The sequence below is a fragment of the Pteropus vampyrus genome, unplaced genomic scaffold (genome assembly GCF_000151845.1).
Source record: "Pteropus vampyrus isolate Shadow unplaced genomic scaffold, Pvam_2.0 Scaffold245, whole genome shotgun sequence".
Taxonomy (NCBI): Eukaryota; Metazoa; Chordata; class Mammalia; order Chiroptera; family Pteropodidae; genus Pteropus; species Pteropus vampyrus.
Genome location: NW_011889026.1, coordinates 983,271 through 1,006,323, shown reverse-complemented (window position 1 = coordinate 1,006,323; position 23,053 = coordinate 983,271). Strand labels below are relative to the sequence as shown.

At 59.1% G+C, this 23,053-nt stretch overlaps 1 protein-coding gene across 1 annotated transcript in view; it reads right to left on the bottom strand.

Annotated features, from left to right (window-relative positions):
* The window catches only part of CEMIP (cell migration inducing hyaluronan binding protein), a 123,777-nt gene that overhangs the window by 56,017 nt on the left and 44,707 nt on the right, over positions 1 to 23,053 (bottom strand). The window lies entirely within an intron of this gene.

The following is a 23,053-nucleotide window of genomic DNA, read 5'->3' as shown; positions in this document are numbered from 1 at the left end:
AGTCAGCACACACGACCCTGGTACCCCGTGCGTGGCACTGTGCGGGCACTGGGGGGGAAGGAAGGCAACGTCCTTGCCCTCCTCATGACCCGCGTCCATTGCCCTACGCAACAGGCACAGACACAAACGACGCGCACGACCCTCCCAGCAGACCAGAGGTTTCCTAACGAAGGCTCGACTCTTACTCGTTTGAGTTCAAGGCTGGTGTAAATCATTCGGCCACAATGAAACACCTGACTCTTCCGTTTAGAGCTGTGCTGTCCATACGGTAGCTGCTGGTCCCACATGGCGCGTTGGGTAAATCTGAATTTAATTAAAACTAGACGGAATTAAGATTCCAGTTCTGCGATCACACTGGACACATTTCCGGTGCTCGACAGCCACTTGTAGCTCGTGGCCACCGCCCCGGAACATCCCCAGGGCTGCAGAAGCGTCTGTCGGACAGCTCTGGTTTAGAGCCTCGGTCCTCAGCGGTGGTTCAAAGGCCACCCCAGTTCAGTTCACGGCCTGGCTCTCCTGGTGTGCTCCCTGGCCTGCTGGGTCAGGGCCTCCGGGGCTGAGCCCAGCGGCCCGTGTGGTAATAGACCCTCCAGGTGACTGCGCTGCGTGCCCAGGTGTGAGCACCACTAGTTCAGAGCGTTCCTTCAGTTCAAAAGAGACACGTGTCAACCCTCACGGCGGTGCCAACCTCACGAACACCGGACTGCGCCGGCTAAGCACGGAGCATTCAGGCCGTGTCAAAAGAGTAACTGTAGCTGCCTCACAGGGCTGCTGGGTGGGATGAGGCGAAGCACGAAGCATGCGTGGCACAGTGACGGGCCCGAGCGCCGGGGTGCCCCATCGAGGTTAGTTCATCGCCATTTCCCGTGTCTGGCTCCCATCTACTGCCTGATGCAGCTGCCCATCAGCCCGACAGACTCAGTGGGGTTTTTAGCCTCTTTCACCTGATGAACCGGCAGAGCTGCGTCATCGGTGAAGAGGTGCCCGCTAAACAAGAGGCGCTTCCTCAAAAGCTTGACATCATGGGCTTTACGCAGGAAACTCACTCCCTGGGGCAATGTGTTTGTGGAGTGAACACACACACAAACATGATGTAAGGAAGGCCCACACTGGGCTCTGGACACAGGTTCTGCTGGGTCACGTGGAATGTGGCAGACGTGGCAGCCCAGGGTCCAGGCCCTGCAAGAGTCAGCCTTCTCCTTGGAAAGAACGCACGAGGGTGGGGGACTCTGGCCACCTCGGAGGCCCAGATGGGACGGGGTGAGGGGTCCTTCCGGTTCAAGGGCTTGGCTTGTCTCTCCCTTCCCAGCAGAACACGGCTCCCAGGGGAGGTGCAGAGGGAGATGAAAAGACCCGACAGCAGCATTTACACACCCAGCATGGAGCCACCGCTTCTGGGGGACTCCACGGACGAGGACACACATCTGCCGGCCGGGGCTGTTCTGAGGGCACTGGTCGGGGAACCCAGTGCGCAGGGAGCCGATCTGTCCTCGGCCCCAGCTGCACACTAACTTCCTGCTGGCCCCAGTGGACACGCACGGTCCGCTGCCTCTCGGACTTAAATGCTCCTTCTCTCCACCACCATCCTCCCAGCTGCCACGCGCGGCCTCTGGAAATCTGCAGTCTGTTCTAAGATCCCATTTCTGCCTCCGCTGAGGGGTTCTCCCTGCCCCTAAAGCCTGTATCGATTGCTTCTTCCTCTGCATCCACGGCCCTCCTTAAACTGATCTCATCCTGCCTTTGGAGGTCCTAAGTGTTGTCCGCGTCAGGCTGCAGGCTCCTTGCAGGCAGGGACCTTGTAAACCATTTTTCTGTCCCCACAGACCATAGCTCACCAGCCTGGCACCGTGGCTGCCAGGCCACGCTGAACACTGAGTGAATGTGCCTGCAAATGATCAGTGCGTGACGTAACGACGTGGCTATTTACCCACTTGTAATTCTCGACTCTTTCTCCAGTGCTCTCTGAAAGTGGAAGTCTTGAAGCAGAAACTAGAGATGTTTAAATAAGCTGTAAGCCTTGAAATTATAACCCTTTAAAAAAGCCTTTATGCCTTACCCTCGACCGAGAAAAGAAGAGAATCTTCCTTATTAACTAACATTCGCTCTCTGCTCCAGGATCACGGATGGGTAGGGAAGTCACGCTGCTGATACGGGAGCCTCCCCCACGCTCGCTGAGCCCACAGCCGATGACTGGAGGCTGCAGCAAGGAAGGCCGGCCTCCCCGCCAGCCCAGCTCGCTCTCTGGAGACCAGGGCCCTAACTCTCGACCAGGTGACCCAGTGTCCCAGGGCCCCCGGCCTTGGTGTACAGGTGTTAGACACAGCTGAGCTCAGACCCCTGGGCATCCCGGCCCCTTGCACGGCTCCTCATTCCCTCCAGGGATGTCTGAGACTCCCCACGGGCACCTTCACCTGTCCGTAGGTCACTCCTGTCACTGCTCACGCTGCCAGTGCCCTGGGATGCCGCAGCCACAGTCCCCACCGCCGCTCAGGGCTGACCTGGACTCCACCTGTGCTGGCAGAGCCCCAGCCCCTCGGCCCCCAGGATGAGAGCCCGCTGCTGCCCGCTTCGCACAGGGCCTGGGAGGGCCCCGCCGGGGGCTGCCTGCTGTCCCACCGCGGAAGCGGCCGTCTCTTCTGCAGAGAGAGGAGGTCTGTGCTCGGTCACTCCCACAGCCAGTCAGCTGGACTCTGTGATATTAGATAGGCCAAGAGAGAGGCTCTTTCAGGGCACACGGGTCCAGGCAGTGCAGGGTCGCTGGGGACAGCATACCTGGCCTCAAGGACAAGCTGACCTGGGTCCTGCCCTGGCTTTACCAGGTACCACCTGCAGAAGGCACAGTGGCTCAGCAGCTGGGTCTCCTCTCCCAGGGACAGGTAGAGCCTGGGTCGGGGCAGGGCCCGGGAGGCTGCCGAGCTCTGGGGCTTTTATCCCTCGCAAACGCCCCTAGGCCCGGCTGTCAGGGCCCTGTGCCCCCAGGGACAGCAGCTGGGAGTCCGGAAATGCCAAGAACAGCCCCACTTCAGAGGTCAGTGGCCTCGAAGGGCACCGTCCTGGGACTCTGAGCCAGAGCCTGGACCCGCCCAGGTCACACTCCGGGCTGCAGACCTTTCCCAGCTGCTGCTGGCCAGGTAAGTGACTATGGCAATAAACACTTCATCAGCCATGTTTTTAACTGAAAATCCTAGCATCAGCAGTTGGCTTGGCGTTTGTCCTGGCCTGGAGTTGCCCTGTGTGTACCACTCGCTTCTGAGGCTGCGGAAAGATGTCTGCTAAATGCCCGCTGCCTTGTCCTTGCCACCTCCTGCCAGGGCACGCCCTGCTTCACTCCTCTGGGAATTCTGATGGTTGCAGCCCCTCCCCCACCCTGAGGGGGTTCCCAGCAGCTAGGGGTGGGGCTCCATCCCACAAACTGCTCTATTTCAAGGAGCATCAAGTCAGTGCTAAGGGGAGTAGGGTACCCCGAGTGTGAGGGGTGGCAGAGGCACGTGGAGCACGGGGCTCAGGTCCTGAAGGCCCTTCGGTGCTCCGTTAAGGAGCGTGGACTTTATCCTGGAAGCTTGGGGGCCGCTGGCAGACTGGAGGAGGCAGGGCAATGAGTCAGTGTTGGCAGCTCAGGGGAGGGATGGGCGGGGGATGGGAGGACAGCCTGGAGGCCTCTGTGGAGTGACATTCATTCAGCACACATTTATCGAGCCCCCGCGCAGGATGGCTCCGGCCCTGGGCCACAGCAGCATCTCAGGAAGGCCTTGCCCTGGGTCAGGCTGGGACCTACAGTCTCCTGGGGTTGGCAGGGAGTGGAGAAAGACTAGGAACCCACAGATGCCTCCTGGTGGGGGGGGTCAGGGGTTATGGAGAAGGAGGAGCAGATAAGCGGGAAGAGCAGCTCTTTTATAGGGGAGTCCAGGGAGTGCTCACTGAGAGGGCGACATTTCAGCAGAGACCTGAGGGGACAGGGCGGGGGTGCCATGGGAACATCCAGGCACCTCACGGCTCCTTTGGCAAGCAGCTCTCCCTCACTCTCAGTCATGTGTCATGTGGGCATGTGACCCAGCCTGGCAAATGACTACATTCCACTCCCTGGCTGCTGTGATGGGTTCAAGGATGGTCACACGACCCAAGACAATACCGGGGACGGGAGTGTAACTGCTGGGAAAGCTGGTCCTCATCCTCCCGTGGCTGGCCAGCCTGCAGTTACTGGGGCCACTTCCCTCTCTCTTGAGAGAGCCTGCTTGAGAATGACGCGTGCCCAGAGGCCTGCAGAGCCCCGAGACAGAGAGACAGTAATTGGGCGCCCAGATCCAGCTCTGCCTGAAGCTGGTCCTATCTCTGCACTTTTCAGTTACATGGGCCAATAAAGGTCCTTTTTCGTTTAAGCTGATCTGAGCTGTGCTGACATTTGCTATGGAAACGGTCCTGACTAACAAAGAGCCGAAATGGAAAGGCAAGAGGAAGGCGAGCTCCTTGTGAGTCTTTCTGCTCTCAAAACATCCGTTTTAACCACGAAGGCCTCATAGGACTTTACTGGGGAAGAACGAAAGTCATGCCACCACCATGGTCAGTCATTTCCTGCAGGATTTTGCAAGGACCATCTCCCGGCCTACTCCCTGCCCCTTCCCTCCCCCACGTTCCATGGACCAGTCAGCATGGATCACGGTCCACTTCTGCGTTTGACCCTCCATGGCCCCCACTGCACCTACAGTGAGGCCAGAACCCCCCATCCGGCCCTGTATGGTCTGGCCGCTGTCCACCCCATCTCACTCCCCCTGCCATGCTGGCATCTCTGTCATTTCCTGGAAGGTGCCAAGCTCATTCCGGCCCTAGGACCTTTCCACGTACTGTCCCTACCACCTGGGGTGCCTCCCCGACTCCGCTCATCCTCAGCTATCAGTAAAAGCCCGGTTCTCAGAGGCCAACTGCGGAAGGTCCTCTCAAGACCCTCCACGGTGACCCGGGGCCTTTCTTCATTTGCCCACGTTTAGCATCATGTATTGACTAGTGAGCTTGCTTACTGTCCATAGCTTCATGAGGGGAGGGCCCGTGGCCACTGGTCCTGCTCCTCAGAGTGTGGTAGGGACCAGGAGAAGCAGCGCCTCCTGGAAGCCTGCTGGAAGTGAGGGGTCTCGGCCGAGGCCGCCACCTGGCAATCCCGTGATCCGCGTGCACGCCGGACCTGAGAACTGCGCTCCCTGGAGACCGGCCTCTGCTGGAGGCCCCCTCTGACCTTGCCCTCCTCTGCGGCTGGAGGGGTTGGCCCTGCTGGCTCTGTGCACCTCTTCCTGTGTCCCTCTTCCCCAGTGGCACCGATGCTCACCGGGAGGGCCGCCAAATTCAGGGCAAAGCGGGTAGGCCGGGAAAGTTCCCTAGAAAGCCGGGGTGGGGTCAGGGGGCTTGCATGAGAGCCCTGGGAGAGGCGTGCGGCCCAAGGGGGAGCCCCATGGGTTCGGACCGACAGAGGACAATCTGCTGGCACCTGCCGCGTCTGGAAGCCGGGCTGGAATGTCATGAGCCGGGCCTGGCAGCAGTTCAGAGAGCGCAGCCTCCCTCCTGGCCCCGGTTCTCAGGCTCGCACAAACCGAGGAAGGGCAGAGACGGGGGTGTTTGCACAGCAGACAGGCTTTCTCCACTCCGCCCTCTGCCCGGCAGATTGGAGTCGAAAGAGCACACTTGACTGGGGTTCAAGTTTGGGCCGAGTCATCCTTTGATCTGAGGGGCCTGTCTTTCCCTGGGTTATTTATTTGTAGAAACCACTCTGGCTTCCCACTACTTCAAATACACCTACAGGAAGCGACGCCAGGCGGGGCCCACCGAGGCCTGTTTTACTGCCCTGGGTGCCCCTGTTCCTGGGCCTGCGATCAGTTACCTGTACTCCTGCACCCAGGTGTGATCTGCAGCCTTGGAACAAAAGCCTGTGACCTTCGGCAGAAAACGGGCTCTGATAAACGCATGGGGGGGCGCAGCTAGAAGCGGGGCGTCCTGGGGTCAAGTCCTGGCAGGCCTGGGGCAAGGCTCCCTGGGCTCGGCGTCTTCCCTGTGCAGGGAGGCCGGAAGAACGCGTCTGTCGGTGCTGACCTGGAGCGGTCCCGCAGAGGTGCTGTCACAGAGATGAGTAAGACGATGCCCGCCAGCCCTAAGCTCTGGGACCCCGGTGTCACCACTAGGGGACCCCGGGGCTCCACACAGTTGCCACCCCCAACTCCAGTATTTCACAATGAACATTTTCAAACGCACCGCCAATTGAAAGAACTTCACAGTGAATGCCAACACGTCCACCACCTAGACGCTACCAGTAACGTTTTGCTAAAATTGTAAGTGTTCTACTTGTGCTGAAGAGGGCCTTCGACTTTAAAGGAGGTGACTTTGAACCCCGCAGGTGCCACTAAGTGGTTCTGCCATCCCGAGAAATTTCCGCAGGTTCTTTTGAACGTAGGAGCGACTTCGTGATATTTAATGATATTATCTTGTGGACTTATTTTCTCTCTTCCTGTTTTTCCCCTTTTCGTTCAACTTTTTCAACCACCTCCTGCAACATTTTAGGCTAAGATTCCTCTCCAGCACATAAAGCTGTTAGCGCCGACCACCTGATGGAGGTTTGGAGAGAATTCAGAGCCAGAACGTAGACCAGGTGCCTCGGAAGCACTGGGTAAGTAGTGGGTGCCTCACAGAAGTGACTTTCCGCTCCTAGCTGTGCTCACTGAAAGGGCAGGTCAGGGACTGACTCATGTTTACGGAAAACAGCTATGCTCAAGGCATGTTTTGGGGGAGTCTTGCTCTGAGAAGTCAGGACACGGGCATGCAGGTCAGCCCTGGGCAGACTCCTGCCCCACAGAATCTGCTGCACATGGAATCCCAGGGGAGTGTCTCTGGGCCCTTGGCCTGACCTCCGGGGCTGCAGCCCACGTGTGGGTCACTGCCGGGAGGAGGCACCAGGCAGTGCACAGAGCTCCCGCCTCGGGCTCTGGCCTCCTCTGCTGAGCTGTGCTGTGGCCCGGGATGCCGGCCCAGGCTCAGCCCAAGCTGGCTGTGCTGTCTGAGACCTTCCAGAGGCCCCCGCTGGAAAAAGCTGTTCCTCGCTTTTCACCATAAAGTGGGAGGGAGCCAGCTAAGAGAGGGGGTGGCACTGTCAGTTCTAGGCAGACCCCACTGGCTCACTGAGAAGCCCGCAGGACGGTGTCTGGTTGTGATCTGAACCCAGAACTCTCTGACCCCAGCTTTTTCCTGCCTCTGACTGCCAGTTGGCTCCCAGTTTCCTACATGGGGATGGTATTTCCAACACCTTGAAGCAAGAAGGGGCTTTCAGAACCACTGCGTCCCATGACTTGCCAAAGGTCCCATAATGACGACTCAAAGCCAGTCCCGATTCAATTCAACATATGTGCGTTTTCGTTTAAACCACATAAAATCGTTAATATTCAAAACCATCTTGATCTACAAAAATGGAAGATTCATATGATTCGACCCACACATTTACCCAGCACGTTATGTGTACACGGCTGGCCGTCCTTGAGCCTGGGGGGCGGCAGTGGGAGCACAAAGGTGAGGAAAGCGACGTCTGTACTGAGCACTTGGACTGGTGTTTATAAGCCGCATGTCATGTGGCAGTGTCTTTCCTGAGAGGCCCTACCTCTCACTGTGAGCTCCACGCCATTTGAATTGGGTCAATTAACTTCTCAGCGCTTCGGAGATCCCAGATTCTGAGGTTTCCCACATCTGTCTGGACTCTGTGCTCTGGACCCTCTGTGATCTGCCCTGGCGCAGGGTGGGCCTTCTCGAGCCATGCTGTTCCATGGGACCCCTGACTCCTTCACCAGGCTGGCTGGTCCAGCAGGTGAGGCTGACTGAGACTAAGCTGATTATTTTTCTCCCGGCTCCAGTCCCTCCTTGTGGCCTGGCTTTACACGTGCCTTTGACTCTAGGAGACACTCCCGGCGTCCTTGTAATAAATGCAACCCTATGCTTTCTTTTTACTTTGCTGAATTTAGCTCAAATTGGTTTCTATTACTTGCAACCAGAAGTCTTCGTTTGCAACCCACAAAGCAGTGATCTGGCCATTCTTTCCCAGGGTCTCAAATGGCCACTGCAACTTTCAGACACAACACATTTTTCTGAGTGGATTTCTACCCTATTCTTGGCAGCTCTCCTGGGTGGCTAAAGTCTCACCTCTGGTGGCCAGGACTTTCTTAGGACAGAGGGCACGATGCCCCCAATTCGTTCCATGTCCCAGGCCTGGTAGGGGTGAGCTGAGCAAGACTCACGCAGGACTCGTGTGGGTGGCACATGTGACTGTGGGCCACTGGGGACATTTTCTCGCTCAGCTATTTGGGCACCTGTTTGGGACCTACTCTTGTGTGTTTACAACTCAATTCATGTTGAAACAAAGACGAGCCGAAAATCAAACAAACGGCTCCCAGACACTCGGCACTGCACACGCTTTGTCCTCCTCCTCTGTCAGGACTGAGTGTGAGACAAGCGCCACCTCGTCTGGCTGCTCGCCAGGGCCCTGGCGCAGAGGGTGAAGGGAGAGGGTGAGGACGTCCCTCGGACGACGCTGTGACATGAAAGCAGAGGGGCAGAGCCCTCCTCTGAAGGGTAGTGAAGGTATCTTAGGACCACGTTTCGGTGTCACGGAAGAGACTGCCAGAGGAAGCGTCTGCAAACGGGGTCGGAACGCTTCCTGTGCCCCAAAGACGGACGGCGTCCTCCACCCCAAACCGACCCCATCGCCGTTAGTTACGGTCTGCGCCTCTCCAACCTCCAAAAGCGCAGATTAGACATAGCTATTGATTCCCAAAAGCTTCCGACTCAAACGACACACGCTGAGCGCCCTCTGGGTGCCGGGCACGGGGCCCCTCACTCACTCTCCGGCTGTGCCTGCACCGTGCCCAAAGTGCTTTGTCCACGTCGCCCTGCCAGACGAGATCCAGACCACGGACGGCCCTCCGGGGCTGTGTTCGCTCTGCTCCTAAGAAGGGCAGTCCCTTTGGAGGTCACGTGGACTCTCGGACACGGATCCTTCCTGCCCCCGAAACTTCGCCTCCTCCCTCTCTTGCTCGTGAACTCAGCCTGCACACACTTAGCGTCCGCCAGTGACCTGCTCCCTCCCATCAGCTCTCCAGTCTCCGTCTACTCGCTGGCACGCACGGTGGCCTCCTGGCGGCCTGCTGTCTTGTCACTTGCTGCTGCACTGCCTGCCACCAGAGGAGTCTCTCTAAGGCAGGTCTTGGAACTACACCCTTCTGAACCCCTTGATGTCACATGAGGTCCCTCATGAAGTGACCCTAGTGCCTGCTCGGCCTCACCTCTTGCCACTCCGTCCCCCACCCCACCTCCTCACCTACACTCTGGCCACCCTAGACCAGCGGAAGACCCCTCCTCAACGCCCGACGCACTCTCGTGGCCTGTGCGTCTCTCGCACGGCTCCTTCTGCCTAGAAGACCCTTGTCCGGCACCGCTGCCCGGGGAAACCCTACCCCACCATGGGCGCCTTAAAATTCACCTCTCCCCGGAGCCTTTATTGGATTCCCAAGAGGAATCAATCATTTCCTTCCTATTTCCTATCTCTATCTAGTATCTGTTGTTGTTGTTAAATTTTTGTCACATGAGCCTCTCGTGCTGGAATGGGGGCGACTAGAAGGCACCGTTTTCACCCCTATATCCCTGGTCCAGGATTCAGGACACGCTTGTTGGTTTAATTACACACTCACCGCACCAACCGATCAATGAACAAATGCCTTGGCTTAACTCTAAAAACAACTTCACCAGGAGGAGGATTACATCAACCAATAACCAGCCCGTCTCCGTGTCCTTCATCCTCCCTGTGCCTCCCTGGGCCTGTGTGGAGGGACAGTGGGCCCCACAGGTGCCTGCCCACCTGCTCCCCTCCAGAGCCAGCCCGGCCTCTCCCACAGGAGTCAGCCTCATGCTGCCCCAGCAGACGGGTCCACGGGTGAGCACCTGACTGCAGCCTTACCGACAAGTCACTTCCCGGGATTTGGGGCTTGGGGCTGGAGAGCAAGTTTAAGGACAGTGTTATTGCTGTGGGGGAAGCTGCTCCCCACCAGTCGCGCTGAGGCTCAGAGGCAGTGAGGGAAGAGGAGCTCGAGGGGTCAGTCAAAGTCTTGGTGGCACGTGAGCCCTGCTCTCAGTCGTCCCTGAGATGTCGCCACCCTCCTGCTCTTTTTACATCTTGATCTTCAATCCCGCCCGCGGTTCTCTGAGCCTTCACCTTCTGCGTTTGGCTGAAGCGACTCCGAGTCGGGTTTGTGTCACGGGGCTCTGACACCGAGGAAGGGAGACAGACCTGCAGGAGAACCGGGCAGAGCCCTGCACTGTGGTCCACTGAACGGCTGCGGGCCAGCTGCTGGGAGAGGGGCTCCCCCACCCCCGCCCCGCAGTGGTCAGCAGGGTGCCTGACGATGTGGCTGCTCTGTCCCCAACTTCGGGACCTGTGTCCCCGCAGTCACCCAGCACGTGCGCACACCGGCCGGGCCTGGCCCACGGCCTCCTGGGTCCCTGGCAGAGCAGACGACCCGTCCTGCGTGTGAAGGGGTGAGTGAGCGGGAAGAGCCAGGATGACTCAGGGGTTGGTGGCTGGGGCGCAGGGTGAGCCCCGGCCAACAGCATGGTGGGCTGTCCCCGCTGGCTGCAAGCGCCTGCCAAACTGGAGACGCCGTGGGCAGCCAGGTGTCATGGGCAGCGGGCCGCTGTGTGGGTGGATGTGGAGGTCAGCAGAGCGGTGTGGGCTGCAGACAGTTTAACAAGGTCCCTGAAACCATGGGGAAGGCTGTGAATGCATCGGGGGACACAGCAGCTAGGAGGAGGCTGAGCACAAAACAGATTCGGCGGGGGTGGCCCTGCAAAGTGCACGTGCCTCCCCCCGAAGGGGTCATACCCTGTACCACAGGGCTGGCCCTGCTTTCAGACCCTGGGGAAACCTGCCTCTGGGGACTGGTTTCCTGCAACCCTTCCACCCGGCGCCCCCTCCCCCCCGTGGGCAGGCTGTGGCCTTTGGGCCAGCCAAGCTGTCAGAGCATTTGAAGTCCCCGCCCGGTGCATGTGGGCCCAGCAGTCTAGCACCAGCACCTGGCTGCCGGCCAGGCCCACCACCTGCTCAGTCAGGTGGCCCACTTCCCCCCGCCACCAACAGCTGCCGACAAGGCCTCTGCTCCCGCAGGCTCCAGGCTGGTCGGGCTGAGGGTTCTCCCTCCCTAGGGACATCAAGGGGCCGTGTCCTTCCTTTTCTGCTGATGCTCGTTGGAATAACCCCCAAGATGTGAACTAACTTCATCCTCCCTAGAAATACCTGCTGCTGCCCAAGTCCAGGCCGAGGAGAAAAGACCCCGTGGGCGCAGGCCTTGGCACCGGAGGCTCTGCCCGCCACCGACGGCTCCCGAGCCCGTGGGGCTGTACCACAGGGCTGTCGACGTGCTACACCGTGTCGAACAGGTAGTGCGAGGCCAGCCTGAGGTGTCGGAGCAGGGCGGGAAGAGCTGGGGGGTGGCCATCCAGGGATCGCACCTCGTGGGCCCCTTTACCAAACCACAGAGGTAAAGGCTCGTGGGGCCAGGTAAGGCGCGTTCACCTCGGCCCTCCCAGACCACGCAGGATCCCGTGGGCCTCCCTCGCGCTTGCTTCCCAGACTTTCTGGTAAGTGATCCACCTTCTGTTTTATCTGGGTCATCGCCTTAAAGTTCTGAAGATCATCCCCATCCAACCTGCCACGTGTAGGCGCAGAACCCTGCGGCTGCCCCTTGGGGATAAAGTCCTCTCTGTCCTCGCAAGAGGTGTCTGCGGAGGGCACGCAGGCTGGGCGAGAATACTACCAGGAAGCTGGGCTCCGTCTCTGTGGTTTACAGGCATTATCTATCCTAATGCTCACGACAGCGCGGCTTGGTGAATAATTCTGCTTCTGTTTACAGGTAGGGAGGGAGGCGATGCTCACAGAGACACTCATGGTCCCACCCCAAGGATGCAGCTGAATCAGGATGCAAACCGTGACGCGTCTTGCCCCAAAGCCTACCATTCACTCATCAGCCCGGCACTGGGGAGCCGGCACGCAACAAAACGGCGTATTCTCCAGCCTCCTGAAATTTATACTCTACCTCGGTGGCCAACATTCACGAACAGCCATCAAACCAAATGCACAGTTATAAATGAAATAAAAAGTGATATCAAGTGAAAACACGGGATGCTGGGAGCGTGTAACGGACGAGTCGGTGAAGGCGGGGAGGGCGGTGGAGCTAAGCCAGGCGGGGTGCTGAGACCTGCAGGACGCAGCAGCCTCCCCAGCGGGAGAAGGGGAAGCGCCCCCGACCGGGTGAGTGACTGAGTGATGAGCACGTGAGTGAATGCCGGTCCCACACCGACCACGTGCCCGAGTGTATGGGACGCGGGGAAGGCACCCAGCTCCGCACCAGAAACTCTCTGGGGCTGATGCTGCGAAACGGCGAGGCAGAAATCGCTCCCTGTTCTGAGTGTCTACCTGGTCTGGCCCGAAGCGCACGGTGTGTGTGGGGACTTAGGCTGATGGCGGTGGGGGAAGAGGTGCCCGGCCCTCACCCTCCAGGGTTGGTTTCGGGGTGGGATGGGCGTAGTCGAGGGTGTGCCCACGGAGGACAGGGTCAGACCGGTGCAGCTGGGTGGGCAGGACGTGCTGTGCATGCTGGGATGGAGGAGGCAGGAGGGGCCGGCTTCGCAGAGCCTGCTGGGCTCCCCAGGTGTCGGTCATCTGCGTGGGACTCCAGGACCTCCGCCTTCTCCGGTCTTTCTGAGTCTAATCCAGTCCCGCCCGGTGACTCCATCTTGCTCACCAGCAGGACTTTCTATGTCATCGTGGCGTGCCCTCCCCATCTCAGGCCACGGCCAAAGTCACCGTGCAAAAGTTAAAGGCTGGAGCGAGTGCTGTCCTAGACCCACTCTACCAAAGTCAGTTTGTGAAAATGTCACACTCAAACTCTTGTCTTCTCTGGCGGAGCCGGTGGGGGAGGACCAGGAAACCAGAACGGAGAGGGAGGTAGCAATCAGCATGTCCCACGTTCACTCATTTATAAATCACTGGTAGGGCTTTTGTTTAATGTCACAGTTAGATACTAGCTGTGGTCCAATATTTGGTCAATATATTTCTTAAATGTATTCCTCATCAAATATTAGCTTCATCCTCCAAAAATTAATTGTCAAGTAACTGATTACTACAAAGTTTTAAAACTCTACCCATATATCAGTTCAAGATCCTTTCACGAATCAGTCACATTTGGGGACCCTCTGGATTAGCTGGCTTGGAGGCTCTTCTGGCTCTTAAAGAGTAACCAAGAATCGGTGTGGTGTGTGCCAGGGTCTCGCACTCTGGGCCCTGCTCCCTGGGGCAACGGGCCAGGGGTTGGGCCTGCACCCCCACCTGGGCCGGCCCAGCCCGGCTGCGCTCCTGCTCTGTACCCTGCCCTCGCTGGCTTCTAGAGTAGTCTCGGTCATGCCATGCTACCCTCTGTCCCCAGCAGAGCCCTGAGGATGGAAGGCCCTGAAGCAGAGGTGGGGACACAGGAAGTGGGGGCAGCCCCATTTGGCCCCAAGCCACCGGGGAGCAGCTGGTCAGGTTCGACTGGCTTAAAAGAGCCTCCACTGAAATAGGCAGACATTCCTGTCCCCCTGAGTCACCCTGGGGGTGGTGTTCGGATCACACCTCCACTGCGGAGGCGTGGCCCCCCAAAAGGTCCGGAGGGGAAGGAGCGGGCACAGCCACCGCCCAGCTAAATCTGGAAGGGCCGGCAGCTGCTTGCACCCCCCACCCCACCCCTTGGCCCTGGCATTCGGCTTATTTTAATGGCCTTTACTTCTGGCTGAGCTTGGCCAGCTCTTTCCCCAGGATACACTGAGCCCTTAGGGAAGGGGCATGGGCTGGCTGGGGGGCTCAGGCAGCTGCAGCCCACCCCCAGGAAGCGGGCAGAAGAACACGGGTGGGGTCACACGGGCAGGAAATCCACGCCCCCTTACCAGCTGCTGCTGAGCCTGGGTGTGCCTGCCAGGGAAGCTGGCTCTGGTGGTGTGGAGCCGCCTGAGGCCACGCTGGTAGAGGCCTCAGTGCCCGAGGCTGCCCCCCACCAAGGGGAGGCCCCATGGAAAGTCTGGGATGATCTGGGGCTGGGAGAAGGGAGACCAACACCGGGCTGTGTGATCACCTGGCTCTGTCACTGAAGTCAAAGGGAAGCTGTGGGCTATGGTTCCTCCCCGCCTCAGTTTCCCCACCTACAAAATAAGGGAAGGTGCCCCACTTTCCCAGGTGCCATGTCTCCGTGACCCCAGATTGTCTCCTTGGTGAGAGAAGGGGGAGCTGGTGGGAGGGAGCTCCTGGGGACGAGCTCCCATGAGATCTCGCCGTCCCAGCTGGGCGCTGGCAGCACGCGCCTGCACCTCTGGTCCGAAGCCATCGCCCGCACACCATCGCCCGCACGCTCAGCCGTCTCCGGGCAGAGGCGGTGCGTGCAGCTAGCAGGGTCTGCACAGCCACGGGTGTTTTTGATGGGCCACCAGAGCAGCTCAACTGTGCCAGCCCCACAGTACGTGCTCAATACACAGGCGAAGGCGTGACTGAACAAATGGTTAAAAAGTCAGGCTCTCGAGCCAGACTAACTGCTCGCTAGCTGTGTCCTTGGACCAGTTAGTTACCTAATACCTCGGGCCCTCGGTATATTCACCTGGAACGTAGAATAATTATGGCACCTGCCCTCACAGGCCTACTGTGAAGATTCAATCGGACACAATACTTAGGACATTTTCTGTATGTCTGGCACGTAGTAGGTTCACGATTGTCATTTATGGGACAGCGCTACCTGGTGTCCCTCCACCATCTCAAAGGTCATCCTGAAGTCTGAGCCGACACCTCTCACTAGCAAACCTTTTTGTCTGCTGTTCTCACTCTCGGTTGGTGGCATCCACCACTCACCAAGCAGAAACCGGGGGTTCCTGCTGGCTTTTCCCATTGCCACATCCGTGGCATCCCACTGCATACCCCCCCACCACCACCCCGCAGGTCCCTGGAGTCCGTCCCTCCTCCGCCCCGCCCCACGCCCCGTCCTCTGTCCAGCCTCAGTGCAGGCACCACCTCTCCGTCCCAGGGCCCCCCAGCTTCCCCTGCCACACCCTCGCTGCACCATCCGTCTGCCTAGCTGCCACCCTCTCCGGCTGTCAGCCCCTCGAGAGCAAGCGGCAGGTCTTCAAGTTCAGTAAGTGTTTGCAAGCACAGGACACCAGAGCAAAGGCACGGGTGGGGAAGGAGGTCGCGCAGGAGAAGAGGAGTGAAGGGCTGCTTTACGCACAAGTTGTCACCTTTTAACCCAGCATGGTTTTGTTCGAGACTGAGCTACGAGATGAAATGGAAAGGCATCTATGGAACGTGCACAGATGGCATGCGACTTGCTTCTGTTCCAAGACCGTGTTTAGAAGTTGGTTGTTTAGAACGTGGCACTGCATCTTCTGTGAGAAACTCAAGTCGAGAAGAGCTGGAGATCAAGCACGACTATTGCTCGGCTCTTACTACACGCCAGGCGCCACGCCGGCACGCCCACCCATCTCCACGTTTAACCCCCTCCAGGAAGGAATCAGCATGTCCATCTTACAGACGAAGGAAGACAGTTGCAGAGAAACTGGATAATGGCCTCAGGTCATACAGCTACCTAGGGGAAGGGCTGGGAGATGAAGCCAGACCCACGTGGCCCGAAAGCAGTGCTTCCTCCCCCTGCTCTGGTTCGTCAGCCTCCAGCCCGGTGGCTGCGAGCACCGGTGATGAGTGGGGAAGCCGTGGTCGGAGCGGGAAGCAGGCAGGAGACAGAGCCTCCTCACAGGGCCACCTCAGGAGCTGAAGCGGCAGAACGAGGCCAGACCAAGTGCGGCTGCCAACGCCTGAGACAGCGGCGAGGTCCGGTTCGGGAATCACAGCCCCCGCTCCTGCCCCCCGCGCCTGCCCCCCGCGCCTGCCCCCCGCGCCTGCGCCACGACGGCGAGCACCGAAAAGAGCTGCGGCGGTCCCTGCCCTCCTGGGCGGCAGGAGGGATCGCGCCCTTCCTGCCCGTGCACTTTGGGGCTGCTCCCTGTGCCTCTCTCCACCCCACTTCCAACCCATCACGGGTGTGGGGACCCTCTGCTTAGGTGGCCCTTGGATTCTGAAGGCCATGAGCAGAAGTCGCTAACTGGCAGCCTAGGGACCACGTCTGGCCTGCAGATGTGCAGTTCGGCCTGCATTGCATTTTTAAGAATTTCAAAAATTGAGAAATTTCACACAAATATCTAGGTTTCCAGCTTTGCTGGAAAATCTAAAAATCTGGCAACTCGGGGCCAAATTCTCACCTGGCAACAATCAGCCGGAGCTGAGTCGTGCTGCCCCCTTCACTTTGACACAGTCCCCTCTCTTGAAGGACAAGGTGGGGGGGCACCCCTGGCCACGACCCCACATTCTGGGGCACCCAAATGCTCCAAGGAACTGGGTCTGCCCGCAATGTGGCTGCTGAGGACAGAGAACTGCTCTGTCAGCCAATGAAGTTGAGGCACAGTGGCCAGCCAGACGCCTCCCAGCCTGCTCCCTTCTTGACCACTGGCCTCGGGCCACTCCAGGAAGCCTGCTGGCATTTCTGAGGCAGCAGAAAACACCTCTGGCTTCCTGGCCTGGACCCACAGAGCTCCCTCTCGGGCCACCGTGGGCCCCACACCTCAGGCTGGTCTGTCCAGGGCACCTGGGCAAACACTCAGGGACGCAGGGCCCGGCCGCCTCCCACAGCTCAGGCTGGCACCCCAACAGTCCCGGCAGTGTGGCCCCCATGCGGGCCTGTTTACTTCCTCGGGGCGGCACAGGAGCCAGGCCTGCTGGGAGGGGGTGACCATTTCAGAACCACCCAGCAGACATTTCATTCCAACTTCAAGGAGCTTCCAGAAAACCCAAACAAATATTTGAAAATGGCTGTCTTGCCACCACCCTAGAGGCAGGCCAAGGAGGAGAGCGCCGACGACAGGCTGGCAGGGTCGGGCCTGGCGGGGTGAGCCCGGGGGAGGCTCCGACAGGCTGGGCTGGCCTGCGAGACCACGCTGCTTCCAGCTGCCGGGCTCAGAGCCCCTGTGAGTCACTGCCCACCCCCCGCCCGCCTCCACCCCTGCTCTGCCGGCACCCCCTCTTCCAGTGCACTTCCAATGCACGCACGCTTCCAGGCCCCTTCTGGGGGAACCTCTGACCCCTCTGAAGCCCCTCTGGGTGCTGAACCGCCCTTGCGCTTTGCATCCTCCACAGCTGGGTGTTTAAGGGTTCCTCTTCCTGCTAGCCTGGGGACCCCTGAGAGGAGGAAAGTCGGAAGGACTCAGCTTCCGGTCTTGACTCCACGCCATACCAGTTTTGTGATCTGAGACAGTCACTTCGCCCCTTGTGACGGTTCCCCTCATCTGTAAATGGGGGTCATAGTCCCTCCCAAGCAGGCTGCTGCAAGGCTGAAGAAAGGGAACGCGGGCACTGTGCCCAGCATCAGGCCTGGGACGTAACTGGGGCTGCACAAATGTTGGACAAATAAAAAACCTGACAGGACAAGCGCCTGGGTGACAGCTGCCATACAGTCAGCTCTGTGCCTCTGCCACACGTGGTTCTCAGGGAAGCAGCAGACGAGAGGAACGGGTTTTTGCCCCCGTGCGCTCCCTGCCTGCGGGGGGCCCTCAGGAACAGCTTCCCACGCATCATCTAGTGTCCCCTTCGGGCGGACCAGCTCAGTGATCTGGAGCAGCCCCTGCACCCAGGAGCCAGCGCGGATCTCTCCGGCCACCGCAGGAGCCTGAGACAAATGCAGCATGTCTCCCTGCCACTCCCTTCCTACACGGGGTGCCCGTGCCTGCCTCCTTGCTGGACACCACCCTTCTGCTGCCCAGGGATGCCAGGAGGTCTGGTTGCTCTCCGGCCCTGTGGGTGTTGTCCCGCTGCAGTGCAATTTGGGGGCAGGATGCAAACGGGCACAGGGAGGCATCCGCCAACCTGGCACTGACCTCCTCACATGCTCCCGTCTTCCTGCCTTCGCTTGGGACAAGCTGTCCTTGTTTGTCTCCTTAAACCATTCAGAAGTCTGGCCTGCAGGGGAGCTACACATACACACGCACGCACACACATACACACACACACGCACGCACACATGCTGCCTTGGTTCCCGACCGGGCCTCCTTTGAACAGAGGCTCCTGTGCTGTGGAATGCCCTTCCTGCTGATGGAAGAGAGATGGCATTGGGGGACCCCTCACTCAGTGAGGTGGCTGCCCGCTTTCCCTACCCGACTGCCCATCAGCTGCTTCTCTTCCTCTCCTGAGACCCTGAAGGCCTCAGCCTCCGCCCAGTCCCACTGCCTCCATCTCCTCCCCTTCAGAGGCTCAGCTACAAACCAAGGTGCTCGGGGCAGGCTCTGCTCCCGAGGGCTGGACGCCCTTGACCTGAGCCCCTGACGCCACGACACTGAACACACGCAGAGCCCAGTGGGTGCCCGGGGGGCAGGGCAGAGGCAGGAGCCCACGATCGGGAGCAGCAGACCCAGGCCCAAACATGCGCTCTGCTCCCTCCCGGGCAAACCGCTGAAAGCAAGCTGCCCGGCCTCTCGGAACCTCGGCACGGTCTGGCGATGGGCACCCTGCCTCACACCCGAGCGGCTACTCTGAATCTTAAAGAGCTGCAAGAATACTGGTCACCAGGGAAAACAGGGTGCTGGCATCTGTCCTGGGAGCACAGGACAGATGTCACGTGGGCATTCTGCCCTCAAAGACCTCCCGACTAGTAAGTCATAGGGGTGAGAGCCACAGGTAAGAGCGGAAGAGGAGGGCTTCTGAGAGAGCAGACGACATGCCCGGGAAGGTCACTCCAACCGAACACGCCTGGGCGGGAGCGGAGGTGGCAATGCACCTGACCTTCGACCAAAGGCTGGGTTCGGGCAAGCTGAGAGTCTGGGCAGGAACAGCCGAGGAGACACCCGGAGAGGCCACAGCACAGCCAGGGGAGCGAGCGGGACAGAGAGCACGGCGGCGAGCCCACTGAGCGCGCGTCTGTCCCCCGATGGGCAGACAGACAGGCCGGCGGGCGGGATGCCGTGCACACGACGGCGTGAGCGGGAGCAACACGGCCCGCACAGTGAGCTCCTGGAGCAGGTGACACCTCCGGGGGAGGGGTGTGCTACATGAGCAACCCCCGTGTCCGTACCAGGAGCACAGCTGGGACAACGCTGCTCCTGCCAGCTGGCATCTCAAATAGAATTAAATGAGCAGTAATAACGTCCCAAAATAAATACAGGAGCGCTCGGTCTGGATGCCCCGGAGTGGCTCCGCGTCCTGCTGGGAGGCACACGGGGAAGGACGATGTCGTCGGTGTACTGGGCACAGGAGCAGCTCCGTGGAAGCAGACAGGGCGGTGGCCACGCCATGGCTGCCCGGAGTCCCGCTGTCTGACCCTGGGCCAGCCTGAGCCTCCTCGGCTCGGCGACCGCGCGGAGGGGTGAGGACCGGCACGAGGCCGCCGGGCCCCGGACCCGCCGACGCAGAGGCGCGCCGCAGTCGCTTCAGCTCTGGTCACTCTGCGTGCCTCCGCCCCAGGGGCCCGGACGCCCCCGCTTACCTGACTCCCACCAAACCCTCACTGGCCACACCCCGCCCTCCCCCCTCGGCCCGTGTCACTCGCACACCCAACTGTCTTCCCATCGAGCACGGGACCCGGGATGGCAACACTCGCCCACACCCTGCGGCATCTCCGAGCGTCTGGTTAACATTCTGCCGTTTCTAGGAAGCAGAGCCTGCTGGGCACACTGGCCTGGGAGGCCCTGGCACCCCTTGGAGGGTTGAGCGACCCCACCTGCTCCTCAGGCCCGAGACACGGCTAGGGCCAGACACATCCCAGGGACCACATTCGGCCGAGGACGGCAGACGGAAAGGGCCTGCTGGACCTGTCCCCAAGGAAGGGGAGGGTGATTCCTGGGCCGGCCCTGGAGGGTGGGAGCGGGCCTTTGAGAGAAACTGGAAACCACCTTTCTGGAACAGAGCTCGGTGCAGCCAGGGGCTCGGAAACGCTGCCGCGACTGCTCTGCTCCGTCTGAACACCGCGCCCTCCATGACGCCTTACGTGCAGCTCCCCACTGCCACGGTCCTGGTGGCAGTGCTGCGCTCATCACCCTGTTGGTTGGAAAACGAAGACCTGGGCACAGAAGTTGACACCAGACCACACAGAGGAGCGAGGCCTTTGGAGGTGACGGGGAAGGTGGGCGGCGGGTGGCTGGCAGAATGTCCAGGAGCGAAAGGGAGAGGGAACGGGACCTGGCACGGCCGGACACTGAGGAGGCTGGAGCCCCAGAGCACAGGCACGTCGACGAGCTCCAAGCTGCCTGTTGTGAAGTACGTGTCATCACACCCTGCTCCCCACGAAACCTTCGCTAAAACTTCTGCCTTGCTCACTCACGCTTTCGGTGCAAATGGACAGAAAACAGAGACGACTCAGAGAGACAGCTAGAGGTTGGCAAAAACGATTTTTTTTTTCACTACCGCCTTAATTTCCTACAGAGAAGTTTTTCGGTTCTTCGGAACACTGCCCTCTGCTCCCCATTACGAAACACCAGGCCGGAAAAGATGCTTTTCCTCTCATAAAGAGAGAAGCAGAACTCAAGGTCAAACAAAGCTCGGCGTATTTAACTCTTCGGTTTGGGAAACAGAAGGCTGTACCAGCATCACGGGGCCAGGAAAATACACCAGCGGTGCAGAGGGTGGAGAAATTTTCCAAGCTCTTTTTGGTTTCAAAAGAAAATAGAGAAAAACTTAATACGAAAAATCACTTCTCTCTCCTCTCTAAATATATCAAGTATGGGCCTCTTTTTACGAGCAATGACCTATTTTGATGTTTCCTAACCAACAAAGGAAACTTAACATTTTAAAAGGACACTTAAAAATAAAGGTGTAGGTATTTCCACTTTCACCAAAATTTTATTATGTTTTTTTGAAAACACGGTTGCAGTTGGTGGCAGGCTCTGATCTGTCTAGACTCGCTGTGGCCAGTGGTGAGGCAAAAGGGCGAGACTGTGGGGAGGGAGACCATGATGGGCGTAGCCACACCCCAAGGTCCCCGACGGAGAGGGAGCCCCGAAGAAATCCAGGGTGTCTACAAATCCTGGAAACACAGGGGAACACACACAACGTCTTCTCGGACATCTCCAGTCTACAACAAATAATATTATCTGCCTTCAGACTTTGTGGGCGCCCTGGAGGGTCCGACCGCCCAGAGGTAGGCTGGTAGGTTCCGCGTGTTTGAGACCATCTGGGCTCTTTGATGGGCCAGAAAAGCATGGATTGCTCTCTGGAGGGCGAGGGCGGTCATGCGTGGCCCTTGCCTGTCACCAGGCCCAGACGTCACAAATGTCACAGCTGGGCAAATGCTGATTGAGCACCTGACCTTTCTGTGTGTGGTGGGCAAGGCACTGGTGGACAGCGGGTCCTGCCCATTCTGTGACTAGACATTCCTGCCCGTTCTTCAAGACGGCACGGGTGCCACTTTTCCACGAAGCCTTCCCTGACGCCGCCCACCCAGCCCTAACCCTAGGCCCCGTGTCCCATGTCCGCTGTCAGCAGGTGGACCGCGTGCACGAGGGCTGTCTCTGTGTGATGCTGAGCTCGTGGAGGGGAGGCTGCATGGTTTAGTCTTCTCTATAACCCAGGAGCCTAGCGAGGGGATCGGCACCAAGAAAGACCTCGGGACGTGGCTGGTGAATGAGTGAGGGGGGAATGAATGAATGACAACATGCGCTTCCGTCCCGCGTTGTACTGCAGGAGGCAGAGCGGAACATAACCAAGCCCGAGCAGAGCAGTGAGGACGAGGATGGGTGGTGCGCCGAGAACGCTGGACGACAGGGCCCGAAGCAACTCACTCTGCTTGGGGACGGGACGGTCAAGGGACGCTTGGTCTGGGCCGTGACGTGCAAGCGGTCTCCTGTGACAAAGGACATTCCAGGCAGAGGGAGCAGCAGGAGCAAAGGCAGGGTGAGTTGGGAAAGCTTAAGAGGAGCTTCACACGCCACAGGAAGAGAGACCTTTGGGATGAGAAAGGGCGGGAGGGCGGGCAGACCTGGGCTGCCGAGCTCTCAACGCCAGGCTAAGAAATTTGGTTGCTTTCTCTCTCTCTCTCTGCAGTGAGAACTGAAAATATTTTTTAGTCCAAGAAACATAATCTTTCCAAGTACAAATAGATCCGTATTTTGAAAAATAACAACACTATTACTGTAAGAAGCCCCCCACCCCGCCCCACACACGGTTTATTTTAAACGAGGCTTCAGAAACCTGAAGCAGCGTCTGATACGTCGACTCACAGGCAACACGGATGAAACAGAGGATTACTCATGGCCGTGACTGTAATAACGTAAGGTCGCACCTGTTGAAATGTTGCTAAGCGTGGGAAGGGCAAAGCTTTTGAACCCGATTTTGTAAAACCAAAGCAGGCCGGCCGCCTGGACCTGCACGTGTAGGCCAGGCATCTAGAGCCCCTGCTGCCAACACATTCTTGTCCTTTCTGGCCAGAGCAGGTGACGCCTAACACAGGCGCCATGTCAATGACAGTAGGTGGGAGCCTGGGAACCGTGCAGCAGGTTCTCTCTGTCTAGCTGTCACTGGCACTTTCTTTCTCAATCCTCCTCTGCCCTGGAGCTCTGTTTATACACACAGAGAGAGCAGTGTGGCACTGCCACCCTGAAGGAGCCCTGTGGCCAGCAGCTACACCGGGGGCCCCTAGAGGGCAGGGACAATGAGCTGACTTTGTGGTCAGCCTGGGACACCTGACTCTCACCACCATGCTTCCCCAGCATGGCGACATCCAGCACTGCAGGTCTCTGCTCAGGGACCTCGGAGGCTCCCGCCTGGGTTTTGGAACTGTCCGTGTGGTGTTCACAGGTCCCTCTGTTCATTACGTCCACGTGGGACCGCAAGTCAGAGAGGTCGTCTTTCTCTACCCACTGCTTGCTGCTTGATTCTGGACGTGGCATGACTGGCCCATGCCACAGCAGCCCCCTCAGAGTCGTGAGTCCATACCCCATA